We start from the raw sequence: 6,269 nt of genomic DNA on the forward strand, positions 1-6,269 counted from the left end.
CAGACAGGACACACAACCTACACTCACACCTAGGGACAATTTAGAGAAACCAATTAACCTATTATTATTATTATTATTATTATTATTATTATATGAAATGAGTAAAAATAAAACATTATTTCTGTGCGGAGATTTTAATATAGATTTAGAAACCCAAACTGATTTAAATAGTATGTTTGTTGACACAATGTGTAGTTTGGGTTTCTTCCCATTGATATCGAAACCAACAAGAATTACGACACACTCTGCCACAATAATTGATAATATTTTTACTAATATCACGGATGGAGAGGTGCTGAGTGGACTCTTCACAATTGATATAAGTGATCATTTACCAGTTTTTGCCATTTACAAAAATCACCAGAAAACTATTACTGTACCTGCGCCAACAAAAAAAGTGTTCAATACGTCAAAAAAAAAAAAAAATTGGATAAATTGAAAGATGATTTGTGTCAACAAAATTGGACTAATGTATATATGGATGATGTACACAGAGCATATGATGAGTTTATGAATATTTTGGGAGTTCTGTATAAAAGACATTGTATGACAACAAATTTTGTTAAGAAAGATGCTGTTAACAAGCCATGGATGACAAAAGGGTTGAGAAATGCCTGTAAAAAAAGAATAATTTGTATTCTTCCTTTTTGATGTTAAAAACTAAAGAAGCAGAGGATAGATATAAGAAATACAAAAATAAATTGACATGGATTATAAGAAAACATAAACAAGAATATTATACCGACCTATTAACAAAAAGTAACGGTGACACAAAAGCAATATGGACAGTTATACATAGTGTTTCTACAAAGCATACAATAAAATCTGGTATTTGTTAAGGAAGAATTTCCTAAAATAGGTTAACTTTGGAAAAAAGTTTGGCTCTCTCTCTTCCTTAGATCCCAGGTCCTCTCGGCGGGCCACGTGTAGCCACAAGGAAAACAACAATGCGTGTTGACATCACAGAATTACAGAGTTTAATCCAATATAAGACAATGCATAAACTTAGAAGTAAGACAATGCACAAACTTACACCAGAAACTGCAGAACAATGGAGACATACATTCATTTACCTGACATAAATGGAAAAGAAAGAAAGAAAGAAAGAAAAGCAAAGACGTGCAAAGACATCTTTGGAGAGTTGCAAGAGTAAATCTGATTTGTTACTTCTGTGTAGAAAGTTTTATCTTCTTTTCTTTAATTTATTCAAACAAGGCGTATCTTTGCTCATCCAATCCAGGAGCTATCTCTGACCCTCTCTCAAGCCAGAAACCCCTGCCGTGTTTACGGCCTTTCACAGATGAGTGTGAAAAGCTACAACTTCTACTGTATTGTTTTCCCACAGACAAAAGGCAGTTCAAACGATCCTAGCAAACCATCTGCTGTAACTACAGGTAAAATAAAGGTCCAAGAGCCAGAATACATTACTAATTTCAAAACCACAATTAGGCCATTTGAATCAAGACATGTTAAGTTTTAAAACTAGCTTATTTTAAATTTATTTTCTCAACAGTTCCCTCTTTTAATCTCTTAATAGAGATTACACTCTAAAATATAAGTTTAAAATATACTATGCGATAGTATAAGCCTAAATTCAGAAACACCATATTATAGCTGATAAATTACGCCCCTCTTTTTGCATGCAACCTATTACATAACATTTGTTGTTAAAATGTTGGCATATTCATTGCAAATAAAATCAGACAGCAAAATCATATAAAGGATTAAAAACTTAAAATGTTCAAAATCATCTAGCCCATAGTCATTTCTTACCAAAAATGATTTAAAAATACATAATTTTGTCAATGCTTAACAGAAACCTTACCACAAATCTTAATGTTATACTTAAAATGATGTTTTAGAAAAGTCAATCATATTCCTGATACAAATAGGATGTTACACAAATATTTGTCCAAAATTATCCATGCAATAAATGAGCAAGTTAGATACAATATACTGCATATAAAAGACTTACAAACTATCAATAAACCTCCAGTTGAATAGTTTTGTACAACAATTTTCTTTTTTCTTTCTTTTTTTTACATATCTTCATTTTATCTCTGTGTTTCTTGATGCTCCTTGAAGTAAGATGAGTTCGTTGGCACGTCATAGATGAAAGATGAAAACTAAATAGGAAAAACAAAGATGATCCTCTCGTCTCCAGCAGCTCATTTTCCTTATAGTTTTGAACTCAGGGTCGTCAGCTCAGTAACCGATGCTCACCTATTTAGGGATTATTGTGCCCAGAATTTGGTGAGTTTAACAAAGAGGTCGTTCCCTCTTTTCCAATATGATGACATCAAAAGCAGAGTAGAATGAAAGAAATCCTATGAACATCTAGGTGTGAGGTCGTCCTCCGGCCAGGGAAGATCCTCAGTCACACCAGGTTGTGGTCCTTTGTTATCCAATGAGGTCATCAGCTGGTCGGCGTACTGGAACAGAGTCTGTCACCTATCTAGAGCTCCTTAATGTATTTTAAAATAAAATAAGTCATTCCTTCCAATTTGAATTAATGTTTTATTTACACTGATTTATTAATTAATACTCTAATTATTCCTTATTGTTTCAAGTCATATATTGGTCTTGTTATCAAATCTTATTTTAATAGTTACTTCATTGTATTATCAGGAAGGAAGAGATTTTGTGGTAGCTTTTAGTTTTATTTCTCTTTAAAACTTCATTCCTTTGACCCTCTTTTTATATAAGACATTCATGAGAAGTTAATGTTTCCTATCGTGTTGAACCCAAACCTTAACCATATTTTAGAAGCAGTTCCATAATTGCTAATTTGTAAATCTCCAATTTAGACCATTTTAATTTCATTCATCATATTTTCTATTTTAAAACCTTAAAGAATAATTAGCCCATTTACAAGAATAAAGTTAACTGTGTCACTAAATATCAAAAATGATTTACTTTATTCCAATCATAGTTTTAAATCCCAAAATTTCAACCATTTTACCTTTGATCCATTTATTCTTTTGAAAAACTATTTATAAAATATTTAATTTGATAATAAATTACCCTTTTTATAGTGTTTATCAATTATCAATGCCATTATCAGTTTTGGGGAGAAATTCGATACAGCTAAGTTTATTAAATGATGTAAATATTTAGCTTAGACCTTCCTGGATGTCTTAGTTAAACAACTTATTTTCAATCATATGAAGATAGATTCAACAATCCAACGCTCACCTTCCCTGTTTTAAGAAACACTTTTATATAAATTATTTGACAAATAATATTAAGTTTAGTGTATTCAATTTATAAATTTTAGTTATTCCATATCCAAATAGTTAGCTTGTATTTAATGAATTTTGATTTAACTTCAATAACCTCCAGTGTTGTGGTACTCGAAGTTGGTCTTGGTCTTAAGACCGGTCTTAAGACCATTTTTTGATGGTCTCGGTCTCGTCTCGGACTCGGCCGCATTTGGTCTCGGTCTCGTCTCGGTCTCGGGCGCTGAGGACTCGGCATTTTATTTCAAGACCAGTCAAGACCGCAACTGTGAAAATATCACTAATCGTACAGCATTCTGTCCACATCTTTGTTTTCAGTGGCTGCAAAACGCACCGATTAAAATCCAAGCAACTACGTGTTTCTGTTACTCCCCCCACCCTCCCCACCTTTCACTCTCCCTCCTCCTCCCCTCCCCACCTTTCACTCGCGCGGGTGCTCCAGGACATGCGCAGTGGTTTCCTCTCAGCGGCAGAAAATGCTTGTTTAATCGTCAGTAATAGAATAGCGCTGCATAAATAGTAAGAAATCCGATGGCCACAGCTAACTCAGCAGCGCTTCGCTTTCACAGACGGTGGGGACAACGTCTAACTTTTTTCGTCACTTAGAAAAGTAGCTCAAAGAAGGTAAGCTCCGTTAACGTGATGTTAGCAAAGCTAGCTGTACAGAGACACATAAGCATTGTGATTAAAAATGATATCACTCACTGCACTGAATTATTGTGCGGAGGTGTTGACTGACTTGTCACATATATGGGACAACGCTATGTCCAAAAGTCTGCAATATACTGAGGTGACATTCAGAAACAGTCGATTCTTCTCTACGGCTCTTTACTTATTAGATAGGACTGGAGTGTCACTCACTGAGAGCCGTTGTTTTATCAGATAGCCATACGCTGTCAGGTTAGCATACATGCAGTAAGCAGTAAGAAATCCGACCGTCAGAGGAGTTGTCAATTCACCATACGCAGCAAGTTATGATGAACATAAGTCATTAAATTGTTTTCAATGATAACTATATAGATATACATGTGTTGTCATGGTTTCAAAGTGTATTTAAAGCAGGGTCTGGCTGCAGCTGGAGTCAGCTACAACACACGTTCGTGTAAAACTCACTTAACCGCTAAGTCAGGATGCCATACATCTGTTAATAACAAAGTATATGATGATCTACGTCATGATTCTATGTTGTTGATTAAATGAAATCTTATGGTGATGACGTGTCTGACAGATATAGCCGGTGTTCTATCACATAGCCATACGCTGTCAGAATAGCATACATGCAGTGAGTACCATGCCAACACATGCGCATTAAGTCCGACCGTCAGTGTAGTTGTCAGTATACGCAACAAGTTATGACGAAAATAAGTAATTAAATTGTTTATAATATGACATAATGTGATAACTAGATGGATATACATGCGTTGTCGTGGTTTCAAAGTGTGTTTAAAGCAGGTCTGGCTGCAGCTGGATGTCATACAACTGTTGATAACCAAGTGTATGATGATCTACGTCATGATTCTATGTTGATGATTAAATAAAATCATATGGTAATGACAGCGTATGCATATCTGAGCTAAGGTATGACTGACAACGTATGCTGACCTGACAGAACACCGGTTCTTTGTTCTTGTAATGCTCTGTGTACACTGCATCATTATTTTATTTTATTATGTGCGTTAATATTTAAATTAACAAATAACTAAAACACAAGAACGAAAGAGCACGCAGAGCATGCACATTGCTCTTTGATTGCTTTTGTTCAAAGTGGCAGCTGTCATGTCTGCCATGGTGTCAGACTACCTGGCTTCATGTACTGGGATAGAGAGTGAAAACAGTCACGATGATTGCCTTCTGTTTGGTTACTTCTTGCTTGTTGCTCCTTGGTAAGTGTTCATGGTTGAGTGTTATTTACCGTCAGGGCATTGCCTCAATTGCTATGTTTAATGGTGCAGACAGTGGTGGCTTCTTATATGAGCAATATGGGCAAATGCCCAGGGCGTTATGTTTTTTGGGATGGCACGAGACCATCACACTTTTTAGCACAGAAATGGAATATTTAATATTGGTAAAATGTATTAAGGGTTAGGGTATCTAGGTGATTTATGGTAATATGGATCTTTCAGATTATTTTCAGAAGCAATTTCGATCATATTTTACATTTTATTGTGTCATGTAGCGCAGGCCGCTGGTCTTGGTCTTGACTCGGTCTCGACTCCCCTCGGTCTTGGTCTTGACTTGGTCTCGGACCCCAAAAGTCTTGGTCTTGTCTCGGTCTCGATACACTCTGGTCTTGGTCTTGTCTTGGTCTCGGGTTGGGTGGTCTTGAACACAACACTGATAACCTCTTTTGCCAAGAAGCAAAGAGAAATCCAAACTAAAAATTTGCTTATTAGATCAATTCCATTCATTTCCCCCTGTTTCTATAACAGAACATAAATGTTCTGTCATAGAATACAATAGAAATCACATACAACTCATTGAGATGAAACCTGCTGCCACTGCTAACCTTAGCATCATATAACACAGTTGGATGTAATTCAAACATGGTGTCCCAGATGCTGTTACAATCTGCACTAGGGCTGAAACGATTCCTCGAATGATTCGAGTACCTCGATTACTAAAATTCCTCGAGGAAAATTTACCTGCCTCGAAGCTTCGTTAATTTATGTTTTATTAGTTAGCGCACCGTGTTCCGGCCGGGACTTCATTTGCGTTGCGCGGAGCTCTCACTTCCGCCTCTGAGTTGTTGACAAAAGCTAAGTCTCAGCGGCATGAAGTCCAATCTTCAGGATTGGCCCGTGGGGATTTTATTGATTGATGATAATGCCCGACTTTTTATCGTTTTTGGGGAACCAATAAGCATCCTTAAAATGACTGGGGGAATGCCTGGAGTACGGCAGCATTTCTCCTCCGGGGCTGCTGGTTGAAAGCGAACGGCGGGAAGAGCGCTGAGGTGAGCGGATAGTCTGAACAGGGCGGGCGGCTGAGTAGCTGATGCTTACCGTGTAAATGTAGCTTTACCGACGAACC

This window comes from Poecilia mexicana, unplaced genomic scaffold (assembly GCF_051168715.1).
Source record: "Poecilia mexicana isolate PSO_F unplaced genomic scaffold, ASM5116871v1 scaffold_2, whole genome shotgun sequence".
NCBI lineage: Eukaryota > Metazoa > Chordata > Actinopteri > Cyprinodontiformes > Poeciliidae > Poecilia > Poecilia mexicana.